General features: G+C 50.6%; 1 protein-coding gene across 5 annotated transcripts in view; it reads right to left on the reverse strand.

Annotated features, from left to right (window-relative positions):
- Positions 1–10,185, reverse strand: part of DAG1 (dystroglycan 1) — a 68,505-nt gene extending 58,320 nt beyond the window's left edge. For 4 of the 5 annotated variants that reach the window (XM_045862375.3, XM_054504749.2, XM_064596071.1 and 1 more), the window contains exon 1: positions 9,852–10,021. The gene's annotated coding sequence lies outside the window, so the exon portion shown is untranslated. The other variant, XM_045862372.3, reaches the window with a different exon arrangement.
- Between the last annotated feature and the right edge of the window lie 13,414 nt (positions 10,186–23,599).

The following is a 23,599-nucleotide window of genomic DNA, read 5'->3' on the forward strand; positions in this document are numbered from 1 at the left end:
CCTCAATTGGCACCCTCCCCTATACTTAGGGTATCCAAGGGCTGTGAATGCCTCAGAAGAATGAATCTGTGGCTACACATACCCCCAGTGGCAGAAAACACTGACTGAGTCTGGGCCTCTGCATGGCTATAAAGATCGCTCTTCCATGCAAGTCACAGAAAAGGGACTAGGGAAAAACATACACCATACTGAAAAATAAAGACCAATACAAACCTGCCTCACTTGACATTATAGGTGTGCTCCTGCAAAACTCTAAGTCATGCCTCACTCTTTTCAAAAGCTTTGTATTTAATATGGTGATAAAAGAGATTATTTTTAAAAAAAACCTTAACGCCCAAAGATGTTAACAGCAACATTATTATTCAAAGTAAGAAACAACCATCTAAGAACTAGAGACAGATTAACCATTAGAAATGTCATATTTCTAGGGGCGCCTGGGTGGCTCAGTCGTTAAGCGTCTGCCTTCGGCTCAGGTCATGATCCCAGGGTCCTGGGATCGAGCCCCGCATTGGGCTCCCTGCTCAGCAGGAAGCTTGCTTCTCTCTCTCCCACTCCCCCTGCTTGTGTTCCCTCTCTCACTGTGACTTTCTCTGTCAAAAAAATAAATAAAATCTTAAAAAAAAAAAATGTTATATTTCTAGAACATAGCTCATGCTATAATGCTAGGAGAAAAGCAGAATAAAAATGAAATCTTTGCTCTAACCTGAACTCAGTAAAAGTGCTGCCCAAGGTCTACTGGAGGACAGCCAGGTCTCAGGGGATAATGGCTGTTCTAGGGAGAACTGGGGATTGAAGGGATGGATGGAAGAAGGCTTTTCCCTGTATAATCCTTTTGAACTTTCTGAGTTCGTACCATGTGTTGGTATTTCCTACTTAAAGAAAGACTAGGAGCGCCTGGCTGGCTCAGTCGGAAGAACATGGGACTCTTGATCTTGGGGTTTGAGTTCAAGCCCCATGTAGGGTGCAGAGATTATTAAATAAAATTTTTTTAAAAAAGACTAAAATTGGGAGACAAAGGATTTTTCCTTTCTTTTCTTTTTATTTTCCAAATTTCTTAAAGATTTTATTTATTTATTTATTTGCGAGAGAGAGCAGGGATAGGAGCAGAGGGAGAGGGAGAGAGACAAGGAGACTCGGTGCCATGCACGGAACCCCACGTGGGGCTCGATCTCAAAACACTGAGATCATGGCCTGACTGAAACCAAGAGTTTAACCAACTGAGCCACCAGGGCACCCCCAAATTTCTTATTTTAAATATATGCATTACTTGATGCAGCTTTTTCCCCACTATAGTGTTTTAAAATTCCATAATCGGGACGTCTGGGTGGCTCAGTTGGTTAAGCGACTGCCTTCGGCTCAGGTCATGATCCTGGAGTCCCGGGATCGAGTCCCACATCGGGCTCCCTGCTCAGCAGGGAGCCTGCTTCTCCCTCTGACCCTCCCCCCTCTCTCATGTGCTCTCTCTCTCTCAAATAAATAAAATCTTTAAAAAAATAAAAATAAAATTCCACAATCATTTTACCAAGTATGGAGGTATCTATCATCTTTCTTTTGCAGAAATTTCTCTGACATTTTCAAATACCTTACCTCACCTTCTAGTGCTAGGCTGCTTTAAAAGCCTTATCTTGGGGCACCTGAGTGGCTCAGTTGTTAAGTGTCTGCCTTCGGCTCAGGTCATGATCCCAGGGTCCTGGGATCGAGCCCTGCATCAGGCTCTCTGCTCAGGAGGAAGCCTGCTTCTCCCTCTCACACTCCCCCTGCTTGTGTTCCCTCTCTCACTGTCTCTCTGTCAAATAAATAAATAAAATCTTAGATAGATAGATAGATAGATAAATAAATAAATAAATAAATGCATGCATGCATGCATGCCTTATCTTCCTGAAGAGCAGAGGCCCTGCAGGAAAGGAAGGATCCAATATTGGTGAATGCCCACAACCAAAATAGAATTACACCAAAGGAAGTGGGGAATGCCACTCAGTCTCCAGTCCACACCACCAATGAAAACTAAATGTTTTCTATAGAATTAATCCAGGACCAAAAATTATTAACAATTTCAAAGATAAAAAATAATTCCAGGGGCGCCTGGGTGGCTCAGTCGTTAAGCGTCTGCCTTCGGCTCAGGTCATGATCCCAGGGTCCTGGGATTGAGCCCCACATCAGACTCCCTGCTCAGCGGGAAGCCTGCTTCTCCTTCTCCCACTCCCCCTGCTTGTGTTCCCTTTCTTACTGTGTCTCTCTCTGTCAAATAAATAAATAAAATCTTTAAAAAAAAAAAAATAATGATAATTCCAGTAGGGGCGCCTGGCTCCCTCAGTCAGTAGAGAATGAGACTTTTGATCTCAGGGTCATGAGTTTGAGCCCCATGCTGGGCACAGAGATTACTTAATAAAAAATAATAATAATAATTTTTTTTTAAATTCTCTGGCACCTGGGTGGCTCAGTAGGTTAAGCGTCTGCCTTCGGTTCAGGTCATGATCCCAGGGTCCTGAGATCCAGCCCTGTGTAGCAGGGAGCCTGCTGCCCCCTCTCCTGCTCCCCCTGCTTGTGCTCGCTCTCTCACTCTCTGTCAAATAAATAAATACAGGGCGCCGGGGTGGCTCAGACGGTTAAGTGTCTGCCTTCCACTCAGGTCATGATCCCAGGGTCCTGGGATCAAGCCCCACATCGGGCTCCTGGCTCAGCAGGAAGCCTCCTTCTCCCTCTCCCTCTGCTTCTCCCCCTGTTCATGCTCTCTATCTCTGTCTCAAATGAATAAATAAAATCTTAAAAAAAATGCTAAAAATAAATCTTTTAAAAATATAAATAAATAAATAAAAATTTAAAAATTCCAGTATCTAAAACTTAGTGATATTTTCACCTCAATGCTATGATGTGTAGGACAAAGACATTCAGTCATAAAAGTGATTTTTTACATTCAGCTGATTGTTCCCACTAGAAGCCTGCTTTTAAAATATCAGTTTAGGGCACCTGGGTGGCTCAGTCATTAAGCGTCTGCCTTCGGCTCAGGTCATGATCCCAGGGTCCTGGGATCGAGTCCCACATCGGGCTCCCTGCTCAGCGGGAAGCCTGCTTCTCCCTCTCCCACTCCTCCTGCTTGTGTTCCCTTTCTCGCTGTGTGTCTGTCAAATAAATAAATAAAATCTTAAAAAAATATATATTAAAATATCAATTTAAAAAAAATTTTAAAATAAATAAAATATAAGTATAAATTGGGGTGCCTGGCTGGCTTAACATGTGGCTCTTGATCTCAGGGTTGTAATTTCAAGCCCTACTTAGGCTGTAGAGATTGCTTAATAAACTTAAAATAAATTTTAATTTTTAAAATAAAAGTATAAATTAAGTTACCATACTGCTAAAGTTTCATTCAGATTTACTTCACTCCAGCAGATAACTCAGAACAGCTTCACCAACTTAGATACCTTCAGTTTATGATACTGTCCCACTGCGTCCCATCCATCTTCCTACCCCAGACAGAGAGCAAAGCTAAGAAAATGCTTAGCTATCAAACCCAAGAAATAGGAAAATAGGAAACCCTATTCATTAAAGCTAAATTAAGCCCTCTGGCTGGTATAATTTTGTAAACTACTCTAAAATCCTATTTATAGAAATTGCTATCTGAGCAATATTACTAATGATCAGAGTGAAATCGGACGGTCAAAAAGCAAAGCAGGTTATGTGACTCGTAGGAAGACTGCTTTCGGTTAGTACCCAAAGGCATGGACACAGAAAGACCCACTGGGAAAGGACCAGATTAATCACTTATATATTCAAAACCACTATCACCTTACTCCAGGCCTGGAGTGTCAACACAGGAAAAGCAGAAAAAGATGGAGGCTTAAGAACCAACAGCACAGGGGCGCCTGGGTGGCTCAGTCAAGTTAAGCATCTGCCTTCGGCTCAGGTCATGATCCCGGGGTCCTGGGATTGAGCCCCGCATCGGGCTCCCTGCTCTGAGGGAGGCCTGCTTCTCCCTCTCCCACTCCCCCTGCTTGTGTTCCCTCTCTCGCTATGTCTCTCTCTCTGTCAAATAAATAAATAAAATCTTTAAAAAAAAAAAAAAAAAGGGCGCCTGGGTGGCTCAGTTGGTTAAGCGACTGCCTTCGGCTCAGGTCATGATCCCAGAGTCCCAGGATCGAGTCTCGCATCGGGCTCCCTGCTCGGCGGGGAGTCTGCTTCTCCCTCTGACCCTCCTCCCTCTCATGCTGTCTCTCATTCTCTCTCTCAAATAAATAAATAAAATCTTTAAAAAAAAAAAAAGAACCAACAGCTCAGTAACACTGGCAAAGGCAAAGAAACACTCTTTAAGAGGGAGGAGGAAGAAAACTTACTCCAAAAAAGGATGGAGAAATCCTTGACCAATACACAGGACACACTGAAGAACACACTACCTCAATTTATTCTCACTTTGAGTTCCCTTGAGGTTCAATGGTCTCTAGTCCCCATTTGGACCCCTTCAATGTTCAAACCAGCATTTCTTACTTCTCTAATACTCTGGAAGCCTCCAGCCTCCAAGCAGTCACACTCCGCAGTGACTCCAATCTAAACAACACACCCAGAGAACCTGGATATTGAATCAAACTTCTCTTCACTGACTTCCTGTATAGGCTAGGAAAAAAACTCATAAGGCAGGGCGCATCGGTGGTTCAGTCCTTCGAGCATCCAACTTTTGGTTTCTGCTCAGGTCATGATCTCAGGGGTCTTGAAATTCTCTCCCCCTCCATCTGCCCCTCTCCCTCTACTGTGCACACACGTGCGCTCTCTCTCTCTCTCAAATAAATATTTGGAAGAAAAAAAAAACTCACAAGGCCTCACTCTTATTCTTGCCCATCCACTAAATGGGTCTATCACCACTTGCCATTCCACTAGGCTAGTTGTACACCTCTTATCAAGAAGGCTATGACCAAAATAAAAACTCAGAAAGGCAAGCAAGGTTAAGGGTGTCCAATTTCACACTATCATGGGCCACCTTTAGTTTACTCTGCACAGGTCAAGTCTGCAAACCAATGACCATTCTTTCAATGTATCCACTCGAAAGCCACATCATCCTTGCTGTGATTCTGAGTCTCCCAAACTGCAGACATTTCATATATATGTGGGTGTGTATATATATGTATTTTTAAGTAGGCTCCATGCCCAGCATGGTGCTTGAACTCACAACCCTGAGATCAAGCCCTAAGCTGAGGCTGAAAGTCAGACACTTAAGCAAGTGAGCCACTCAGGTGCCCCCAATTTTTTTAATTTATATTTTTTTATTAAGTAGACCCCACGCCCAGTATGGGGTCCAATGCAGGGCTGGAACTCATGACCCCAAGATCTAAACTGCAGATATTTTCAAAGACACTAGTTCCCTGGGGCGCCTGGGTGGCTCAGTTGGTTAAGCGACTGCCTTCGGCTCAGGTCATGATCCTGGAGTCCCTGGATCGAGTCCCGCATCAGGCTTCCTGCTCGGCAGGGAGTCTGCTTCTCCCTCTGACCCTCCCCTCTCTCATGTGCTCTCTCTCATTCTCTCTCTCTCAAATAAATAAATAAAATCTTTAAAAAAAAAAAAAGACACTAGTTCCCTACCCACCAAGTGGGTCAACAAATCACGGTTTCTCCTCCCTAAGTACACCCCTTCCTTACCATTTCTTTCAACCACCCTTTCTACCTCCTTTTTTTTTTTTTTAAAGATTTTATTTATTTATTTGACAGAGAGAGACACAGTGAGAGAGGGAACACAAGCAGGGGGAATGGGAGAGGGAGAAGCAGACTCCCCGCAGAGCAGGGAGCCCAATGTGGGACTCCATCCCAGGACCCTGGGACCATGACCTGAGCTGAAGGCAGATGCTTAATGACTGAGCCACCCAGGCGCCTCTACCTCCTTCTTTATACATCTACTTTCTACCTCCTTCAACTGCACCCCTGCAACAGACTCAAAACTGGGACACAAGCACTATCCCACTCAGAACTTCCAGGGACACCCCACTGGCCCAGCTGAACCTTTCACGTCAGCCTTTGCCCCACTTTTCCCCAAGGACACTTCCTTTGGCTCTACTCCTTGGTCCTCAGGCATGGCCTGGTCTTTCACTCCTCCACCTTTTTCAGGTCACCCAAGGACAGCCCCTCATCTTACCTGCCTGCCACAGACTCAGCCTTCCCCTCGTTTTGCAGTCTAGGCGCCCCTGTTTATTCCGAGTCTCTCAAGTCCTTACCAGTGCTTGGCTGATGCTGGCTTACATTCCACTGTCACCTCCTGCCCCTTCTATTCAACGGTAGATCCCTGGTGATACCAGCACCATTCAGGTCCCTAATGTCTGCTGAACTGCCTCATGTTGAATCTTTTTTCTCTCTCCTCATGCCCCCGCTGACCACTGTCCTTGTTCAGGTCCCCGATCTCCTTACTGGACCACAGGAGTAACCAACTTGCCTCCAGTCCAGTCTCCACAGTCACAATGGGGGCTTTTTTTTTATATTAAAAAAAACGTTTTTAAATAAATGTTATGCCCAGCATGGGGATCAAACACACAACCCCAAAAGCAAGAGTCCCATGTTTCACTGACTGAGCCAGGCACCCTAGGGTCACTTCTTCAAACCACCACAGCTGTGCTCCAAGTTCCTTCTGGTTCCAAGCCAACCTTCTAGAACATACAGAAAAGGTGCCCTGTCTTCTCTCTCCCCACTCCTTGCCTCTGTTCACTTCTTTTCCTTCCACAGAGTTGTGACCTTCCTGCCATCAACTCCTTCACCAATCAAACCACTAACCTTTCTTGAGGGTCCAGCTCAATTGAAATCCCACCCTAAAGCCTGCCCTCCCAGCCTAGGACCCAGGCTCCTTGGCTTACTTCAGCATAGTGCCCAGAGCACCAGTAGAGGCCCCAAGAAAGCTCAGACAAATCCTAGTTTCTGAGAATGGTCCCTCACAGCATGTTCCTGGAGTTCTGTGTGGAGTCCCTGATCACTTCTCCCATATTGCCCTGGCATTGTGCCCACCACCAAACACCTGGGCTTGGTCTTCACCAGAGAAGCACCCAACCAAGGCTACCATCATCAGTCTGATGCAACACAAACACAGGTGGGCATAGCCAAACGTTCAACCTGGATTCAAATCCTGACTGCCACGTGATGACAGCTGTGTGTCCTTGGGAACATTCCCTCATCTAGGACTCTGCTTCCTCAGTCAATATAAAGGATTCTCATAACCATTAGCAATGATGCACATAGACCAGAAACAGAAGGCCCCTGACTGTGGCTGATGTATTCTATCACATCACTGACCCTCAGAAAGCGGGAAAGGCTAGAACAACTGTGAGATAAAGAGATGAACATACTCTCATCTGCATCAAGAATGAACACACCTCTTAAAAAAAAAAAAGAAAGAAAAGAATGAACACACCTCTACTCTGAGATGGATACAACCAGCCCTGCCCAACAGGAAATGCAATGCCTCAAGTTCAAGAGATAAGATTTTTAACAATCAAGGGCGCCTGGGTGGCTCAGTCATTAAGCGTGTGCCTTCCGCTCAGGTCATGATCCAGGGGTCCTGGGATCAAGCCCCGCGTTGGGCTCCTGCTTCTCCCTCCCCCACTCCCCCTGCTTGTGTTCCCTCTCGATGTGCCTCTGTCAAATAAATAAATAAATCATCTTTAAAAAAAAAAAAAAGATTTTTAACAATCAAATGCCATGCCTCTTCTTTCCTAAACAATCTCAGTCTAAGTGGTTCCAGGGTCCCCCTCTTACCCCACCACTCTCAGTGTTTAACAGACACCAGCTAACTTGCAGAAGATACAGTTAAATCCTTGGTCATGCTTAGTCTTCTGACCCACACATTCCTGAATACAGGATTCTTCTCCCTGCCCCCCCCCAACCCCAGCTTGGCATTCCCTTGGCTCAACCTTTTCAGCCTCTCAGCTGGCTCCTCCTCCCTCCTCATCTCTCCTCTACTGGCTGACCTCACAGCCAGAGGTCCTGAACCCCTCCTCTCCCTGACACTACCTATGTGGCCACCAGCAAGATCTTTCTAAACATAGGTCTGGACCCTGCCACTCCACTAGTTTAAAAGTCTTCTCAGGCTTCTGCACCCTGAGGATAAAGTCTGAACTCCCAAGCACAATGAGAAAGGCCTAGAGATCCCACTCGCCAAACTGGAGGACTCACAGGTGCTATTTTAGGAGCTCATGTACATGTGGTTCCCTGTGTCCAGACCTTGCTATCCCCCAGCTAATTCCTGCTGGCCCTGCAAGCCTCAGCTTAGGAATTCCCTCTCCTCAGGCTCCCAAAGCACCATGTGAGCACACTTAGTGGGCAGATATTATCAATCATAGGTTCCTTAATCCCCACTGTCCCTGAAACTGTGTTCCTTAAGGGCAGAACCAGCCTCTTTTACATGGGTACCCTGAACCTACCACAAAATTAGGCCAAATAGTGAAGCCAAATATTCATTAAATGAATGAATGTATTTTGCCACAAATCAACTTTTCCAAAAACAGTTAAGACTTGCTTTCTTCCTCTTTCAACCAAGGCTCATATCAACAAAAGCTTTCATGTTCGAACCAGGTGTTTGTTGCCTATATAGTACTGCTTACTCTTCCTTTCATACAGTACCCCACAGGCTTTGAACAGGCTCACACTATGCATCCTACTCTCTCCTCAAATCTGATTTCTCTAAGAAATGGCTCCTCAGCCTCCTTTAAACATGCAGCCCATGAGCTCTTATTTCTTGGCTCCACAGCAAAGTTCAATTCAACTTCTCCATACTCCAACTAGAGATTTTTATGTCTCCAAGGTTGAATCTTTTTTAAAACAGGGACATTCCAAAATTATCATGTCTCTGAACACTAAGCATAGAACAACCTGATAAAGTTACAATATCCCATCTACACCAGACTCCAAAACACCTGGTAGCACATCCAACTCTTTATCTGGGCTTATGTCCTATAAACACCACCTCCCTGCACTGAGTCTGGGTTCCATGCCAGGAATCGCTTCTCCTAGCTTATTTAGGGAAATAGCAGGCCCGGCTCTTAAGTTAGAACTTTAGGCTATAAACGTGTTGTCCCAGGCTCTAGCTTCCACCAAAGCAAAACTTCATGATCGTCATTAAAACTAATTCTGAAGTAAGTCATTTGCAAACCTAAGAGCTTCACATGTCATAGAGATTAAAATATGCATTTTTAATTAGCACTTGAGTTTGTATGAAATTAACTCGGAATTTTTGGCAGGATTCTAAGCCAAGACAGCATTTTCTCTGGAGACACTTTACACATACACCCGCTGGTCAATCTGGTTTTCCAAACACCAAGTAAAAAGGTGAAAAGGCAGGAGGCTTCCAAAGAAGCTCAAGAGTGTGTGAGTGTGACTGTGTGTGTGTGTGTGTGTGTGTGTGTGTGTGTGGCGGGGGGAGGGGGGATGACCCCAAGGCTCTGAGCAGCTCAGGTCCCAGCGGCTGCGGCGCCCTTCCACGCCTCCTGCGGGGAGTCAGTGCCCCATCCTCCGGCTTCCGCCCAACTGGGCCGCGCGACCACCCTCTTTGCAAGCCCAGGGGGCGGCCCAAAGGCCGTACACGCCTGTGGCCAACGCGCAGGCCCCGCGTTCCCCGGAGCGCGGGCCGGGCTGAGGCCTGGCCCATCGCCGCGGCGCGGAGCCCGGGCCCGGCCCGGCCGCGGAACGCCCTGAGCCTTCGCCTGAGAGGCCGAGAGGAGGGGGGCGGCTCTCCCCGGGCCACGCCGCTGCCTCACCCGCAAAGACGTCCACAACCGTGTCCCCACCCCGGGCGAAACCGCGAGCAGCAGGTGTTCCTCGGGAGGCTCGGCCGGCCACGGGGATGGGGGCCTGGGCTGCCAGGCTCGGCGGCAGGGGACGGGCGGCGCACTCACCGAGCGCCGGCGGGCGGGCCGCGGCAGGTGTTTGCTCCTCCCGGCCGCAAGACGCCGCGCCGCCGCCGCCGCCGCCGCTCCCCGGGGACTCGGCGCCAAGCTGCCGTCGCCGCCGCTGCTGCCGCCGAGCCCGAGGAGCGCGAGCGCCGCACCGCAGCCTCCGCGCGAGCACGTACCGGGCGGTGAGAGGGCGACGAGCGCGAGGGCGGGGCGCGCGGCCGGAGCCTAGCAACCGCCTGACACGCGAGTGCCGCAACCAATCCCGCCGCCAGCTCCGCGCGGCATCGACCAGCAGTCCGCGCGACGCCCGCTTCTGCCTGCGTCCACCGCCCCGCAGCGCGCCGCACCCGCGCACAGGCCCCGCCTCCATCCGCGCCGCTTTGCTCATTGGCCCGCCACGCCCCCGCCCGAAAAGACACGCCCCACCCCGGAAGACACGCCCCACCCTGGAAGACACGCCCCGCGGCCGGCCGGGTCCGTCCCCGGGACACGCCCCGGCCCGCCCGGGTTGCCCCCAGCCCTCTCGTCTGGTAGTGGGGGGAGGGGCGCCCCGCCCAACCTCAGGCCTTCGGGCCACTGAGACTCGTCCCTCCGATCCAGGGTGGTCGGGCTCGAAAACTGGCCCTGCCACAAATGACCACCTATTTTTTGGCCCTCCTCATTTCTCTCGAACGCAAATCAAGAGGTATTTCTAAGCCATGAAAACAATCAGGAAGCGTCCTCTAAATCGCTAAGGATGATCCTGTTGCTTGGCCCTTACACGGACGGGGAAACTGAGGCGAGGGCCGGAAGGGCGGGAAGCTGGCCTCTCTCCAAAGGCCTAGCCCCTAGCCGGCGAGGGCGTCCGGGAAGCGCCTCAGGCCTGACCCTGTCCCCTCCCCCTGCCCCCGAACTCCGGAATCCGATGCCTCCTCTGGCGCCAGAAATAGCTTTGACCCGCTGGCGAGCTGGTCACTCTCTACTTGTGGCCCGCATTCTTTCAGGGGGTGGGGGAGTAAGGAGCGGAGGTTACTGCTGAGGTCCTTCTCCCTTCAAGGGGAGCGTCCTAAAGGTGCTCTCCCTCCCCCCAGGGCTTACCTACGGCCTCCAACCCCTACGGCCCCAGAGACCTGAAAAAGTACTGGATGGGTCTGGGGATGGCATGCATAGTGGGCTTTGCTTCCTTTAGCTCCCAAGTCCTGCTCAGGATGTGTCCATTCCCTCCTGGGCCTGTGTCCAGGTTGGAATTCCAAGCCTGCACTTTTGTCAGAGAGCACATTCTGAACACAACTGGCTGCTGCCTGCCAGGTGGTCCTCCCTGAATCCAGACAGGTGTGAGTCTCCCTGGCCTTCTCCCCCTCCTTAAAGAGGGGCGTCATTGCTGGGAGAAATACATTTCAGAGAGCTGAAAGGAAAGTCATCTCCCAAATGCACATACCTGTTTGTGATTCCTTTTTTTTAGATTTTATTTTTGTAAGTAATCTCTAGATCCAACGTGGTGCTGGAACTCACAACCCTGGGATCAAGAGGTTCATGCTCTAGCAACTGTGCCAGCCAGATGCCCCTTGATTCTTTATACTTAAATGCATAGCCTCCAAATCTCATTCACACAGACTAGAAAAGGAACTAAAAACCAGGGGAAAGTCCCCAAATCATCCTTCAGATGTTAAAACTAAATAATTAATGGCCTCTCAAATCCAAATTTAAAATTCTGCTGCTTTGAAAAGGCTAAGAATGTGAAAAGTTACTTGGGTTTCTAAATCCAATATATTCTCTCATTCACTTCTTCAGTTTACCAAGTCAACACACACACACACACACACACACACACACATACACCCAACCCAACATACACCAGGCACTGGTTTGCAGCCCTAGGTTCTGCTGGGTATTTCAGTGCCTGACTGTATAGTTATATATAAATGTTTTTCCAAAACAAAAGACATCAGTGGGTACTGGCCTCCTAAAGTACCTCCCTCCTACCATCTGCACAGAAGCTGCTGGCCACTCTAGTCCTCACTGACCATCCATGGAAGCCAGAGTAACTCCCCTTCTTCCTTTTTGGCCCTGGTCTTCCCAGATGAAGCACCAGGCCTCATTCTGGCCTCCAGAGTCCCAGTGCCCCATGCCTAAGCAGCCTCCAGATTTTTGACCCACAGGAAGGGGCCTCAATTAGATGGTCCCAGAAGGTGGGATAGTCCTGGAAGGAGAGAACAACAACCAGAGTATGCCTAAAGCTGTTATAGCCAAATCCTTTCCAGTACTTGCCAATCTAGGTTTGGGGTTCAGTTGGAGGCATTGTGGCTCCCAGGCTGGCCCTAATACTCTCCCCCTTCCCTAGCCCTTCAGTCCTGGCAGATCTCACATGTTTTCCACCCCCCAGGCCAGAATGGCTCTAACCTCTGGGCGTCATTGTTGACTTTCTTCATTTTGTTCTCCCCACCCCCCTATTCCAGGCCCTAGAAGGCAGACTGGCCTGGCTGGCCAGAGTTGACCAGCCTTTTGGGGCCTAACTAGCCCCAGCTGGAGCCCAATCAGCTCCTACGGAGCCCATAGGAAAGAGGGAGGTGGACAGCTGTCCTCATGGGCCCCTAGGTTAAGTGGGGTCTATAAAGGAAAGGCCTGTTATTCTCTGTAGTCCTGAGAGTCAAAGCCTTTGCCCTACCAGGGAACTACATAACCCATCCTAGTGCTCGGGACAAGGTCCCCAATGACTCACCCTTGGGAGCTATTCTAGACCCAGCAAGGCCTAGGCCACCTGGGATGATGCTCACAGCCAGTTGGGCATAGCCAAAAGTGAGGTCCAGAGAACACCCAAGAGGAGCTGCCCACGGGGCCCATGTGGTATGGGCTAGGGGAGGATTGATCAGAAGCTGAGAATAGGGCTCTTCGGGCCTAATAGCCCTCAACTCTCCTGGCCCTTCAGCCTCCAGTGTTTCCTCCACTTAGATCCCAAGCCAGAGGCTCCAGAAAAATTATCTGATTAAGGTTTGTCTCCCCCACTGGAGTATGAGCCCTTGAGGCCAGAGACCAATCTGCTTGGCCCCATATTATAACTACCACCTAACTGCCTACACATAGTAGAGGCTCCATTTCTGTTTGAGAAGGAAAGAATGAGATGTTGCTTGCCTCACTTCCTGGTTGGTAGTCACCACCAAGGGTCCAAGCCCTGTGCAAAGCCTAAGGCAAATGCCCCAGTGTTTACCTGGGACCAATGTGATTTAAGCTAAAGCTTTGGTTCTAGCTCAGATAAAAATCCAGCAGACACCGACATGAACCAAACTTTCCTCTGGTCCTAGGATTCCAGGACTTTTTACTCTGGCATGTTCCCAAGGAATTGAAGGCTAAGGGCCAGGGCCCAGATTCAGACTCTTCCAGAGGAAGAGAGGCTCCTGTCGCTGCTGCTCCCCCAGGCCCAGTGAAGAGGGGCAAGGGACAGTGCTAGCTGAGGATGGAGGCTCCTGCCCCAAATGCCCAAGCAGGGCCAGCCAAGTCAGGGCAAGGGAGGGGTCCCTTTTGTCTGGATTTAACAGAAGGCAGATTGTCTGGCAGCTCTGGCAGAAAGAAAGGGCTGATAAGTTCATCCGGGAGAAACTGCCAGTAGGCGTGTTTGCGGGTCACCACCAGCCTTCCCAGAAGCCAGTTCCTTCTCTTGCAGGGCCCTTCACTCCAGTTCTTCCACTAGACCCCTTTCTACGTGTCTGGCTCAAGGCCTGCCTCCAGTCAGCCAGGTGGCAGCTTCCACACCTGCCCCTCCACAAGTAGACAGTGCTGTGGGGACACCAACCCCACGGCAAGAATAAGTGTTGCTTGAATGAATAAAAATCACCTCTTCCCCCTCAGTGGACACAAATGCCTCAGTCACATTCCACTCCCCGCTGGCTCTGAGATAAGACAGTCCTCCGAGCCTGACTTTGGGCGACTGTTCCTAAAACACTGGGCTTGCGGCCTTGAACACTGGACTAAAGACCAGATTATGTCTGGTCTTGGCCAGGCAGCCGGTGGAAGCAAGCAGACTGAAGGTCCTATTTGTTAATTCTCTTCAGTCACTGACCAGCTAGCCCCCAGACCCAGTAGTGGGAGAAGCTACCTGTACGGTCCTGGTTCAGCCAGATTGGCAGTCTCTCTCTGCTCTCAGTCATGTGTCTAGGTCTGGCTCAGGGCCCCACCACTGGCTTCTCCAGGACAGAAACATCTCGTCCTCTCAGAGGGGACCTAAGATCTGGGCCTGTTTTTCTCATCAGCCTGGGCCCCCCTTAGGGGCCCTTTAGTCAAGAGATGTTAATGAGGGGCGCCTGGGTGGCTCAGTCGTTAAGCGTCTGCCTGCCTTTGGCTCAGGTCATGATCCCAGGGTCCTGGGATCGGGCCCCACATCGGGCTCCCTGCTCTGCGGGGAGCCTGCTTCTCCCTCTCCCACTCCCCCTGCTTGTGTTCCCTCTCTCACTGTCTCTCTCTGTCAAATAAATAAATAAAATCTTAAAAAAAAAAGAGAGAGACGTTAACGGGCTTCCCAACAATCGCTGATTCTCATTCTGTTATCGTGGCTGTTGGGTATGACCTCGGAACACTGGAATGTATTGGACCCAAGTAGACAGTCTTTGTTCTAGGCTGAATGCTGACAGAGACAGGCAGGGTCTCTAGGAGCCCCACCTGTGGTCTGGGAATCCCCAACATTTCTGGGATCCAATTTGAGGGACGCTAATAAAAGGATAAAGAGTGAATGTTAGCTCCTCAGTCAAGCTTCCCATTGTGTCCATATGAAGAATAAGTCCCCACTGGGACCTAAAGCTAAGTTCACTGTGTGATCTTTCATAAGTTGTTTGCCTTCTCTGAGCTTCTTGGTCGTCCCATCATCAAGTGACCCCATGTGTGTGGGCTTCAGACTTGCCAGCTTGCTGAGAGTGATAGAAGATCACTTTAAATGGCTGAGTCAGGACCAGGATGAAACATCTATCACACGTTGTTGTCAATGCACAGATATTTACTGAGTCTGTTGTATGCTGGGAACACAGTGAGGGATGAAAGGAACAAGCCCTGCTGTTGTGGAGCCCACATTCAAGTGTAACAAGATAGAGACTAAATAATAAGTCAATGAGGGTCTGAGATCAGCCGGCAGTAAGTCAGTCCCCTTGATCAAGGGATGGGAGGGCGGGCCAGGGGCTGCTCTGTGGTCCAGTTCATCAGGGAAGTAAGTCCTGCAGGAGGTGAAGGAGGGAGCCCTGGGGTTTTCTAGGGAAGGAATAGCACAAGCCTAGGGAATGGCCACGGTAAAACAGAGGAAGAAGCGGGCAGGCAGGTCTGAGGAACCTCTGAGGTAGCCATGGCCTGAGCAGTGAATGGAGCAGTGAACAAATGACAAAGAACAACTGGTGGGAGGGTAGGCGCCAGAGCTGGGTTGAACCAGGCTGGGGTTTGCCAGGAGTATAGGATCCCAAGAGCAAGGGGCATGGAAGCTGAAGGGTGGGAGCAAGAAGGAGGGGAGTGGGGATGGTGCCTCAGGCCTCCTGGAAGGAATGTGGTGGGGTGAGGAATGAGGGGGCAGCAGCTTGGCCCCAGCCCTGGAGCCCCTCCTGCTTCTGGTAGGTGGGGAAAGAGAGTTGGGAGAGTAGGCAGGGGTAGGGGCAGAGATGGGGTCTTGTGGGGGAAGGGCACCAGGCACCACAGAAGTCAAGTCGGAACAAGCATTTAGAGACAACATTTCTCACTTTCCCTGCCTCCACCTTCGCCTGGAATGCAGAGAGGTGGCATCCCTCCTCCTAGCCCCAGAGGAGGAAGAAGAAGGGGAGGGAACATTCCCTTGGCCTTGGGCAGTTCCTAGTAGGTGCTACAGGTCAGGGCTTAGGAGAGACCCTGCAGAGTTCCATGGGGAGAACCGAGCACCTAGCACCAACTCCTGGTTGTAAGGAAGTCCATGGGCTGGGCCAAGGTGGAGGTGGGAGAGAGTAGGGGGGATGGGGTGGGAAGTGTGGAGTAGGGGGAGGGTCCTGCCCCAAGACAGGGTCCAGGGCAGTCACCTACCCAACTCCCCTGAGGCTGTTGCCAGAGACAGTTGCAAACACACAGGTGCACAGCTAGGGTGACAGGAAGGGTGTCATCTGGCAGGCAAGGGAGGCCTTGGTCAGCTGATCCATCCATCTCTTCCTCCTGGTTACTGCTCAAGGCCAGTGACCTTCAAAGGTCCCTCCCTCCTTGCAGTTGCCATTTACCCAGCTGGACTGAGGTCCTGGCTGGGGTCACCCATGAATGAGCAGGAGAGGGTCTATGTCCATCAGTGGGCTGAAGCTGAGAAGGGACCCCAGAGACCAAGAGGGCCTGAAGTGGGAAGCCCTGGAGGTTGAGTTCAGTATGGGCCCTTGAGGTAAGAGAGACCCCAGCCTGAAGCTAGAGCTCTGAGCCTCTGGGTGTAGGCACGGCTGGCTGCAAGCATGGTGATGGCTCTTTGCAAAGGCGTTGACATGACCCGGACAAAAAGACACATTCATGATGGCTGGAGAGTTTTTCCAGAAAAGGTGAAAAAAATTCTTTCTTTCTTTCTTGATTTTATTTATTTATTTGACAGAGACAGAGATAGCGAGAGCAGGAACACAAGCTGCGGGAGTGGGAGAGGGAGAAGCAGGCTTCCCCCCGAGGAGGGAGCCCGATGTGGGACTCGATCCCAGGACCCTGGGATCATGACCTGAGCCGAAGGCAGACACTTAATGACTGAGCCACCCAGGCGCCCCTTTTCTTTCTTTCTAAGAAACATATCATCTTTGCCTCCTCCAGCCCATCCCCATGCTCCCAGGCACAGAAGTGAATGTGGCAGCTGGTATAATACAAAGGTGGGGACATGGGGGTGGAGGGAAGGCTGCTTCTGAAAGGGATATCCTGGATCTCAGAGCCAGGGCCCAGCAGCTGCTCATTTCATGTTGGAGGGGCCCCAGGAAAGAAGGCTGGCCTCAGCTGACCCCCTACCCTCCTTCTGCCTGAAACTTCCTTGTACCCTGCTGCCTGGGACCCTCGGGGATTAATTCAATGTCAGCAGCCCTGGTGTTGAGGTAGGCAGAAAACTGGGCCTCTTTACAGGCCTCTTTGCAGCACCCACAGACACTGGGACCAATCTCACCCCCAGTGGGTCCCCTCAGCTCACAGGAGGCAGGGCCTGGGGTACCCACAGGCCTCCTTGCACTTAAAGCGGGTGGGTACTAGTGGGCAGGCCAGGGTTGAGGCCCCAAGGGCTGGGTGCACACAGGCAGGGGTCCTGGTGCCTGCCTCTGACTGACTGGGCACTTGGGCAAACCCCTTTCCCTCTCCAGACCCTTTCCCTTTCGGACCCTTGTTGGCCAAAGTTTTACAAAAGACCCATGGTTGTTTCCTCTCCTTCCTAGAAGGGCCCGGACACAGGTGCATATGAGGAGCTGAGGAGGGGAAGAGAGGTGAAAAAGCAACCCAGGGACTAGTGTGGGCTTGGGCTCCAGAGGGGTCCTGAGGGAGGCAATGCACCCCAGGAGGATGGATTTCAGGGGAACCTCTGGAAGGGGCAGGAGAGCACTTGGCTTCCTCCCTAGCTCCCTTCTCTACCCAAGCATTTCCTTCCCTGGGTATTCCAGTTGCATCTGAATGCAAGGGAGCAAGCAGATGCTCCCCTTCCCCCAATCCCACCCCACCCCCATCTCTCCCCTGGCTGCCATTCTCCATTCCCACGCCCAGTGACCAGGGAGCTTCCTCACCTGCTGCTGCCCCGGCTCCCTCCCTCTTCTGGGCCCGCAGCTGTTCCCTGACAGCTGGACTACTGAGGCATTGCCTCAGGCTGAACTGCCAGGACCTTCTCCTCCCCTGTCACGATGGCCCCCCACAGCCGTGCCTTTCAAATGACCCTGACCTCCAGTCCTGGAGACCCACCACAGCTGTGGGCCACCTGCACCTTTGCAAGAAGCAACAGCTGCCTTTTTCCCAGGCTCCTCCAGGGCCAAGGTCTCCTTGCCTTCTGTCAGCCTGAGGGTGAGGTGCCTGCCCCTACCCTGCACGTCTCCCTTGTCTTCTCGGGCCTTGGTCTTCTGAGCATCTTCTCCCATAAAACAATGGGAGGGGGCTTTGGGGAGGAAGGACTGTGGGGCCCTGTCCTCTGCAGGAGGCTACCTTCACGCTACCCACTGACCCAGTCCTCATGTGGGAGCAGCAAGAACCAACTTCCAAACCCAAACCTACATGTCCTACTCAGGGCTCTGCCTGACTTCCTGCTGCTGAAGGTTAGGGACTCCTCACTCTCCCTTCACATCCCCCTCACCTGCCCAGCTTGGCCCCTCCCCTCCAATACCTTACCTCCCACCTCTCCACCCTGCATCCTCCCCATACATCTCCACTTCCACTTCTCTCAATACCTACCCCCAGTTCTTTTGTACCCCAGTTTTTATTTTTTATTTTTTAAGTAGGCTCTATGCCCAGGGGTGCCTGGCTGGCTCGTCAAAAGAGCAGGGGACACTTGATCTCAGGGTGGTGAATTCATGCCCCACATTGGGTGTAGAACCTACTGTTTGTTTGTTTGGGTTTTTTGGGTAATATTTATTTATTTATGTAAGTAATCTCTACACCCAACGTGGGGCGTGAACTCACCACCCCGAGATCAAGCGTACCCTGCTCTACTGACTGAGCCAGCCAGGTGCCCCCACCCCAGTTTTTTCTTTGCGCATGACCCAGGTCACATGGAACCTCTTTCACTTGCTACAAACACACCAGGCATTTGCCAGCTCCTCTCAAGCCCTCCCACATGCAACACTTCTGCCCACAGCATTCTTTTCCCTTTTAGCCTACCTCATTCCTGCTCATCCCAGTCTGTTTCTGGCCTGGGCAGGTGTCCCTGTTCTGGATCCCTGCTGAGCCCACCATATTAGTATGTCAGATTTAAAAATTTAAACCTAGCACAGACTGGATGATCTGTGTCTGTCTACTTCCACCCCTCCATTCCAGGAACTTCTAGAACTTGGGGCAGGGCCCGGCACTTAGAATGTACCTAATAAAATTGGAATGAATGAAAGAACATTTGATTGAAAATGAGGCCTCCTGGAGCCTTCTGGAGAGATTTCCCAGAGAATCCAATTGGCATTTCGGAGCCCAAACTCCAGAAGCCAGCACACCTTCAGGAATTCCAGCCACCCGCAGGATAAATTTAAGCCCCACCCTACACTACTGTGGGCAGTAAGGACATGCCCTAGGCTAGTTGAAACCCACCAGTCTCATACCCTCTCCCCAACTCCCTGCAGAGTACCACCTGTGAGGGTCCCTCTTCCTCTGCCTACCCAAGTCCTGCTTATCCTACTTAAGAACAACACCCTCAAGCCTTCCCAGCATCTGACTTCCCATTGTCTCTGGGAGACCCCCAAGCTCCTCGAGGGCAAAGATGGCCCTTTATAATAACATCTACCATCACTGGGCTCTGTCCTGCATCCCTGGACACACAAAATTTCTCCGTGCCTCCCAAAAACCCTCTGTGGCAATTGTTGGCCCCATGTTGCAGATGAGGAAACTGAGGCCCAAGATTTAAGTCACTTACCAAAGGTTACAGAGCAAGTGGCCAAGCTGTGGATCTGTGTTCACTTTTACAGCCTTCACTGTGCCTGGCCCAGGGTAAGGGACTCCACTGATGCTTGCTGAAGGAGGGAATGAATGGATACAGTTGCATCCAAACTTCAAGTAGCTGGACCCGGGGTGGGGGGGCAGGACGCAGAGGCCTTGGACTCAGGAGAGGGGCTTCCAGACTTGGAAGAAACATGACCAGGTCCCTGTCTTCCCTCCCCACTTGTGCACATAGCCAGGGGCCACTCGGCCTCCCCTCAGTGGAGTCTTGACACCGTTGAGCTATGAGAGTAAGTCAGGAACCAGTAAGGGAGGGAAGAGGCTTCAGGGCAACCTTAGTGAGGAAGAAAAGGCAGAGGCCTCCAGATCAGCCGGCCTATTTCAGAAAGCAGCAAAAAGGCCTGGGGGCCCATGGTTGGACAGAGGTATTCTCAAGATAGCCCGATTATAAATTTCTGCAGGATTATCAGATTATGCAGTTCTGGCATTTAATCTAAGCTCACTTCAGTCCTGAATTGTAAAAGGGTAAGGAACTGGGTGGAGGGCAGCGAAGTAGGCAAGTCAAATCACAAAGCTCTTTCTTTACTGAGCATCTACTCTGTCCCCAGACATGCAAGAAGGCCCAAAGTGGAAAAGTAGAAGTCACAGCTGGGACCACTAAGAAGCATGTGTTTCCACTCTGCAGGGGGTGGAGAGCTGCACACAGGAATCAAGGTGTGTGGAGGGGAGTCAAGCAGCTTGCCTGGGCTAAGGCGGCCACCTGGAGGAGGGGGGTCACTGCAGCTGAGTCTTTGCGGGAGGGGAGCCTCTGTGTTTCCTGCTGGCTTACTAAATTCCCAGGAGGGGTTCAGCAGTATCAGAGCCTGTCTAGGCCTGACCAGATGGACAAGAATGGGGCAAAGGTGACTGCCCAAGCAGGCCCTGACCAGGCCTCCTAGACTTTGCTGGAACTTGCCTGACTCTGAGCAGAATGGTCTGGAGTGAGGTCAAGTAGGGGGAGCCCAGGGAAGGAGATAGGGGCACTAACAAGATAGGCAGCTGGACTTGCATTGCCCAACACTAGAGTCATCTGTTCCAGATTCCTTTCATAATGGGATAAAATGTACCAACAGTGAGGCCCAGATGGGGCCTGGTAGAGCCCAGTGACTGCAGTGCCAGGACAGTTGGGTCCCAGGAAAGCCAGGGAAGCACACACATTCCTTGGCTTCCTGTCCCCAGCAGCTGCAGGAAGCTACTCCAAGCTCCCAGCTTTGCCCAGCAGCCCCCATGGACGGGAGAAAGTCTTGTTTCTTGCCATCCCTCTGATTGGACACAGAGAGAGTCCTGGATGGGGTGGCTGAGTACTCAACGGCAGGCCCCAAGGGAGAAGGTGGGGCTGCCAGTCAACACTTGGAAAGGCAGCCTAGGTCCTGTCTGGGACAGAGCCTGGGAAGGGGGTACCATGGATTTCATTCCCTGTGGCAAGGGTCCCCAAACTTCCTTACCTCCATAATCTGAAAAAGCTATTAACACTTTTCCCAAACACTCCCTACATCCACAATCTTGCCTATAATTTAAAAGGGTCCGGGCGCCTGGGTGGCTCAGTCGGTTAAGCGACTGCCTTCGGCTCAGGTCATGATCCTGGAGTCCCGGGATCGAGTCCCGCGTCGGGCTCCCTGCTCGGCGGGGAGTCTGCTTCTCCCTCTGACCCTCTCCCCTCTCATGTGCTCTCTCTCTCTCTCATTCTGTCTCAAATAAATAAATAAAATCTTAAAAAAAAAAAAATTTAAAAGGGTCCTAAACATCTGGCAGTGCTTGGAGGGACTCTAGGCTAGGAGCCTCTGGAGTGTGCTTAAGGTCGGTTAAATTTCAGTCTGTTTCTTCTTCTACTGGCTGTGAGTCATGGGCCATCTCCTGGCCATCTTGACTTGCACTGCCCTCTAGAGCCTAAGGGGTTGACTAGGGGAGCCTCAAGGGGCCCACCAGCTCTGCCATCTCCTTGGAGCTATTTCTAATCATCTTATTGGAGACTATTAAAAAACAACAGCTTTAAACCCAGCTGAGAATCTAGACCTGCACTCATCAGAGGTGGGCTGTCCCTTTCACACTAAGCTTCCTAGATTCCCAACAGTATCTGTTGCCCGCCTAACTTCTACCCATCCAGATGAGTCTGGTTGCCAATATGTGGGCCTCTGGGAGCTTTTGAGGTTCTGCGCTCTCATTCACATGTACACTTACCAACACACCTTCTGTTTTTCTTTTCTTTTTCTTTTTTTAAAGGTTTTATTTATTTATTTGACAGAGAGAGACACAGTGAGAAAAGGAACACAAGCAGGGGAAGTGGAAGAGGGAGAAGCAGGCTTCCTGCCTAGCAGGGAGCCTGATGCAGGACTCAATCCCAGGACCCTGGGACCATGACCTGAGCCAAAGGCAGATGCTTAAGGACTGAGCCACACAGGCAGACCCTGTTTTTCTTTTTTTTCTTTTAAGATTTTATTTTTATTTATTCGACAGAGAGAGAGAGAGCACAAGCAGGAGGAGTGGCAGGCAGAGGGAGAGGGAGTAGCAGGCTCCCTGCAGAGCAGGGGGAGCCCGAAGTAGGACTCCATCCCGGGGCCCCAGGATCATGACCTGAGCCAAAGGCAGTCGCTTAACCAACTGAGCCACCCAGGCGCCCGCCCCCTGTTTTTCTTTTCATTTATTGTCTCTAACAGTCATTCACCACATTTACTGAGCACCTACTATGTATCAGGGCTTGGCTCCAGAGGGCGCAGTCCAAATAATGCCCATACTTCTGGGTCCTACCTGAATCTCATGTCCTCCCAACCTTTGACTGCCCCCCACCCAGTGCAGCCCTCCCAATTGGTTTCACCTTGAAATTGAATCCTTCTTCCACTCCTGTGGAGCTTTGGTAGGCTGCCCAAGTGGCCACCTCTAGGCAGAGCCTGCCCTCTTTATTCATTTCTTATTACCTCCTGTTGCAACCTTGAGCCCGCAGTAGGAAGTGAGGAAAGAACTTCTGTCTGCCCTAGGATCCAGGGGACCTTTAACAAAGTGCCCTGGCTAAATCCTGGCAAGAGTATGTTGGATGTATTTCTTGCCATTTTGTTCAGAGTGCTTATCACTACTGGATATTATATGTAAACTGTTTTATTTGTCTTATCTTCTGGCAGAGACTGTTTACTGCTGTATGTCTCTGTGAAAAAAAATGCTCAGTTGGGGCGCCTGGGTGGCTCAGTTGGTTAAGTGTCTGCCTTTGGCTCGGGTCATAATCTCAGAGTCCTGGGATCCAGCCCCACATCAGGATCCTTGCTCGGTGGGGAGACTGCTTCTCCCTCTGCCTCTGCCTGCAGCTCTGCCTGCTTGTGCGTGCCCTCTCTATGTCAAATAAATAAATAAAATCTTTTTTAAAAATGCTCAGTAAATATTTCCTAAATAAGAAAATTCATAAGGTTGAGGCCAGATTCTATATACAACATAGTATACTTCTGCCAGAGTTGAAGCCAGTATGGCAACTCACTGACAGTATGGCCTTGGACAAGTTATTACCTTTCCACTCAGTTTTCTTTTTTTTTTTAAGATTTTATTTATTTATTTGAGAGAGAGAAAGAGAGTACAGTGGGGGGAGGGGCAGAGGGAGAGGGAGAAGCAGACTCCCACTGAGCAGGGAGCCTGATGTGGGACTTGATTCCAGGACCCTGGGATCATGACTTGAGCCAAACGAAGGCCCCTCCACTCAGTTTTCTTCCTGCAATATGAGAGTAATTATGATTTCTACCTTAAAGGGGAGTGGATGGAGTGAAGAACAGGAGCATGAAGAGAACAGTGCCCGGCACATAGTAAATGCTAGGTAAGTGCTAGTGATTATTATTATTGTTACTATTCTTATCCTGATTTGTTCGTTCAGCATTGCCAGGAGCTTTCCCTACCTGGATCAGAAAGTTGATTGCTATTGGAGACCCACCATGCTATTCACTCAGGACAAGTTTACACATACTTACTCTTTCTGGATCCCCAAACATTATAAGCAAGAACAACTTGTGTTTGTGAAAGAGAGAGAGAGAGAGTGCACACATACACACACACAGCACAACCTTGGAGGAGGTTGGCTTTCAGCAGGTCCTCAAAAGGCCTAGATCAAACAGAAGTTTAGAAGGACTGGGCAGAAATTTGGCTTGTAGGAGACTCTTTCCGGTAGCTATTTCCAGGGTTCAGGTGTGGACCGTGCAATGAGAAGC

This window comes from Mirounga angustirostris, unplaced genomic scaffold (genome assembly GCF_029215605.1).
Source record: "Mirounga angustirostris isolate CCGP_5_RB_7025 unplaced genomic scaffold, mMirAng1.0.hap1 SCAF_1, whole genome shotgun sequence".
Taxonomy (NCBI): Eukaryota; Metazoa; Chordata; class Mammalia; order Carnivora; family Phocidae; genus Mirounga; species Mirounga angustirostris.